Source organism: Rhincodon typus, unplaced genomic scaffold (genome assembly GCF_021869965.1).
Source record: "Rhincodon typus isolate 14 unplaced genomic scaffold, sRhiTyp1.1 hic_rhity00015993, whole genome shotgun sequence".
In the NCBI taxonomy this organism is placed as follows: domain Eukaryota; kingdom Metazoa; phylum Chordata; class Chondrichthyes; order Orectolobiformes; family Rhincodontidae; genus Rhincodon; species Rhincodon typus.
The window spans coordinates 1-5,261 of record NW_025981631.1 but is presented as its reverse complement, the minus strand read 5'-3'; the positions used below and the strand labels follow the sequence as shown (position 1 = coordinate 5,261).

Sequence of the window (5,261 nt, the reverse complement as noted above, 5' to 3'; positions counted from 1 at the left end):
CAGTGACTTCAAAGAAATTTGGGGATTTACATATACATGTACATATTAATCAATTGAAACCTTCTAAGTGATTAAATATTTAACAGCATCTGAGATTTGTTTAGTACATCCTCAGCAGCGGTGTGACCGTTTGATCTTTTACTTATAAATCATGTGCCTGCTACTACCTCTCTCATTAATACCTGCAGAAGGAATAAGACTTCAAACATTTGTGTTTTCAGATAAACTTGTTGGACAATAACCTGGTGTCATGTGATTTTTGACCTTGGCCGAGAGAGTTGTACAGCAGCTTGGTATGATGCACCCTGCTCATTTTCCATGGTGATATTTTAAAACAAGGCTGGATATTAAGCTGCAGTTTATTAACTCTTGATCTTTTAACCTGATGAGGAAGGATTACTGAAGTGATAGCAATTATTATGACCATCTTCTAGCCCAGCAAATTGTAGAAGATTGATAATAGCCAACAGTCCTTTTGCTCCAGTGTGTTGCAGAACAAGGGTCAATTATAATCAGAAGGAAAGCCTGAAGAAATTATGTTTGGAAATTGAACAAATGTGCTTTCTGATTCATTTAATTTATTGCTGTTTCTACGTTTTGTTTTAGGCTGAAGCAGATATCATTGACTCACTACAAAAATACAGAGGGAGATGTGAACCTACCTTCCTTTTCTATGGAGTGAGTAACCCCATTAAATGGATTTAAGTGGCAAAAGACAAATCACATCCTTTCTAGTTTAAATTACACTACGCCCTCTTCCCCTATCCCTTGCCCTGCCCCTTCACTGCTAACTCTTAAGTGATAAGCTCTGTTGATGCTGCCAACCTTCTGGTATCTTGCCCAGATGGCTATACTTACTGCGTCCTTAGTATCTGCAGGGGTGGTGATGGTGGTGGTGGTATAGGTAGTGATGGCGGCACAGGTACGGAAGTTAACCTTGAAGTCCAAGAGTTTGAAATTACCCTGAAGTCTGGGAGGCTGCCAGTGGCCTTTCTACATCCCATCAGTTGCCTAGCACCATTGGCAACATGATAAATTGTCCCTAATAGGCCCTTCAAATACATGAATCAACTGTTGTTCTCCTTCAGGCTGCCATATTGTCCACTTTCAGATTCCTCTGTTGGTAAAATGCCCAACAGTGGGATTGCATCATGGAGCAGATCTGACCAAGGTCCCCATGATTGCCCAGCCTCTCCTCTTGCTGACTACTCACCAGTAAAATCCAGTGCTTTAGCTCCTTTGGTCTTTCCACAGATGCAGCCAGACCTGCCATGTACTTTCAGCGTTTTCCGTTTGTCTTTATTTCGTATTTTGCAGCATCCAATTTTTGTTCTTGCATTAATATTTCACCAGGTTTTACTTTTATTAGATAGGTTGCCCAATTCTGTTAAATTTGATATGTTGAATGTCTGTTTGAAATGGCCGTGTCTACTAAATATCTAGACATTTGATTCACAGTGGAGACTGTTTTTTATTTATAATAATTCATGTTTAATTTGAGCATCTCTCTGCCTGTGTTTGCAGGGAGGACAGTTAGTTGCTGTTGTGAGAGGAGCAAATGCCCCATTACTACAGAAGAGCATCCATGATCAACTACGCACTGAGAAGAAGGTGCTAAAGGAGGGAGCTGACCGCAAAGTGGTGAGATTATTATTGACAAAGTAACAAGAAAGTAGTTGAAGCTTGCTGAAAAGGGAGATACGCGGCTGACGCTTTTCCTCTTGAGCTCATCAGGACAAATGCAAGAATGCCAAATTTCAAACCAACACAAGAATTTAAACTTGGTATTCTTGTATTTTTTTTTTACCCTGATGAGTAAAAGACAAAAACATATGGCAAATTGTCTCTCTTTTTAACAATAAAAATGGTCCAGCACAGTTTACCCAACAGGAATCGCTGATCAACTAAACAAACCTGTATTAGTGTTATAGAATAGAATAGAATAGTACTTTTACATGAAAAATACAGTGAAAAGTTTTGCACGGGCTGGCAACCAAAGGCTGGAGTGTATGAATTGCTGACTCAGGTGATGTTCCTCCAATCCAACTCTGCACACCTTCCTTGTGTCCTTGCTGCCCGACCATAAATACATTAACCATTTCAAAGAGATAGCAAAAACTTCATCCCCTCAAGTCCATTTTGCAATCTCTACTCTAAAACCAGGTCAGCACATTGAGGAGTAGCAGTGTGCAGTTTCAGAGTTGTGTCATTGTTTCACTGTGGCAACATGCACACAAAGCTCCAGCATCATCTTATAAGTTAAAAACTTTGAAAAGAAATAAGCTACATCCCCAAACTTTCTGATTTTCGGACACAGACGGTTGATCAAAAACACAGACCAGGTTTCTGTACTTAACAAGAAGTTGCTATTTTGTCAGATGAGTAATTAGTTTCCAGCTAATTGAATAATTAAATATCAAGTAATTAAGTAACAAATTATAAAGTCCTCTCTCTCACACACACACACACACACACACACACAGGAAAAACAGTGCCATAGCCTTTGTTCACAAGATCTTTTTGTTTGTTTCTCACTGACCTGAATGTTTCTCCTCAGCCTTTATTTTTCTGAGTGCTTCCACTGGTTTACAGGAGACACTGAATGGCTGGTTCACTTATAAAGGATGTCTGACTTCTCTGATTCAAAGCCTCAACTTTGCAGCGTATACTGAAGGAAATATAAGCTGTTTTTCTTCAGGTTTAAAGTGACTTACTGTAGCAAACTGAGTGACAGGGTTTTTTTCTGGCTGATGCAAATCTGTTGGTTTCTTTTCTGGTTTGACATGTTTCTTGGTATCTCGTTCACAGACCAAGCTGGTTAGCTACATGATAAATAATCACATAGTTATCATAAAACAAAGAACTGTGGATGCTGGGAGATCTGAAACAAACAAAAACTTAAAATGCTGGAGAAACTCATCAATTCTGATGGCATCGGTGGAGAGAAAACAGAGTTAATGTTTCAAATCTTGTAACCCTTCTTCAGGACATAGTTGTTGGCAAGCAGAGGAACTTCGTCATTGAGAAATGACCACTAGTCAACAACTCATCAGCTTCACTTATAAACAAACCTTGACACCAGTTCATCTACACATTGCTACAAGCCACAGTGGCACAAATTGGGCTCACAATAGTTATAAATTGCTAAGTTTCAAAACATGCAGCAATTCTTGTGAATGCCTGGCTTCCTTCTCATTTCAGTCCACAGCTTTAAAAAACATAAAATAAAGAGATGCAGTATTTACAGTTGTGATGTTTCATTTGCTTACTTACTTGATTCCATTGATTCACGGTGAGTTAGAGCTTTGTGGGTTTCAAAGATGATTCTGCATCCTACTTAAGTAGTAAGTTCCCAGTGTGAGGGTGAGCAAGTGTTTCAATTGCACAGTGCATTGCAACTAAAGCATTACAAAGTGTTAGGCAGGTAAATGGGTTCTCAAGGACACATTCAGATCATCCCTTATTAAATGTTGTTGCAGATCTGAGAGGCTGAACAACCTATTTGTGCTACTCTTTATCATGTTCCTTTGATTCAGTTTTTGCAGGAGTCTTTGTCCTGTTTTGAAAGGCAGGGCTCTTTGTTGGAATGAAGTGGGCGTCACTGGATACTACATGATTTTACTTTTTTCCCTGGAGCACTGTGGCTCCCTATAACCTCTCTATCTTGGTTTAGGCTAATTTTTCATGGACTCAACCTGGGACTTGCTGCTTTGTAAATATTTACTAAACCAGAGCAGGTTTAAAAAAAAGACAACTGCCAGATATTTGTATTTGTCTTTGTTTTCTACCTTTTAAACTTCTTTATATAGCTCACCAAATTAATTCAAGATGGAGTAGAAATTCTCCAGATTGGAATCCGTGTATTTTGCATTCATTTTATATCCAAAGAAGAGATAGAACATGTGCACAATTGTACGTATTTATGAAACAAATGCAATTTCCTGGCTCAGCAAGTTTGACGCTACGGATATAAACAAATTAAAGGTGCGAGTAGCCATCATCACCATTCAGCAGTTCAATAGATTTGTTGATCAAACCCCAATCTGACCATTTTTCTTTCCTTTTCTTCTTCATTGTAAGTCCATATCCCTCAACTTCCTGCTCAGTTGGAATCTAACCTCAGTCACCTCAAAGTTTTTTCCCTCATGCCAATATATATCACAATCAGCAAGATTGAATTCATAGCTCAGTGCCCTGTTATGGTTCTTCCTTAAATTCAGCCCCTGTTTTCTTGTATTCCAGCTTCTGCTCACTAATCTGCACAGAATCCATTTCCGTGATGATGCTGATTAATGTGAGCCAAAGGTTGTCATCCAGTAATAAAAAGCTTATGAGTATTAAAAGGCAGCCAGTTGAAGCTGTTTTATTTTGGGTATTTAGATCAAAGATGAAGGCTTGTCAAAAGAGGAAGAGGCGGAAGTGGTGGTGTTGGAAACTAATGAAGAAGAGGATCTGGGTAAGCAATGAAATCTTCAGTCAAAACAGCAGGAGATGACTCACGATTTTGGAAGCAATGCTTTTGCATTGATCTGAAATAACTCCACTGAGGTCGGTATCCCATCACCAAGTCACCCTTTATTTACACATGGCAAGTCTTTGACAGTGATCCAGCTCCCACAGGGTGAACAGAGTGTCTGACACTCCTCTTTTTATCTGACAGCCAGACCTTCCTGATTGGACGAGATTAACAGCCCCAATCAGGGAGCTCACATTCTATGATGTCCTCCTGGCTGACCTCATTACAATCACTACATGATTGACTGGGGTGGACGTGGATTAGTCCAGTCAGTGTTTACAAATTTACAATCATTAATTAAAATCAATGGCCTCAACTATTTCTTCATTCAGACAGGGCAAATGCTCTTTTCTACTTTTTTGGCTCACTCATCTGTGGAAGATAATTGTCACCTAACTGTTACAAGTCTAAAAGGTGAGAACTAAGAAAGACAAAAGTGAGCTAAAAGAAAGATCAAGTCACAGAGGATCCTTTTGCTCTCTTTTTCTATTTTGCTGCATTTCTACCTCACTCTACAGAGGTACAACTGAGATAACAAGGTGTAGAGCTGGATGAACACAGCAGGCCAAGCAGCATCAGAGGAGCAGGAAGGCTGACGTTTCGGGCCTAGACCCTTCTTCAGAAATGGGGGAGGGGAAGGGGGTTCTGAAATAAATAGGGAGAGAGGGGGAGGCAGATAGAAGATGGATAGAGGAGAAGCTAGGTGGAGAGGAGACAGACAGGTCAAAGAGGCGGGGATGGAGCC

At 39.8% G+C, this 5,261-nt stretch overlaps 1 long non-coding RNA gene across 1 annotated transcript; it reads left to right on the top strand.

Moving 5' to 3' along the window:
- The first annotated feature begins 595 nt into the window (after nt 1-595).
- Nucleotides 596-3,229, top strand: LOC125482725. Its single transcript, XR_007261731.1, has 3 exons — nt 596-678; nt 1,525-1,641; nt 2,809-3,229. It is a non-coding gene; the product is annotated as an uncharacterized LOC125482725 (long non-coding RNA).
- The last annotated feature ends 2,032 nt before the right edge of the window (nt 3,230-5,261 follow it).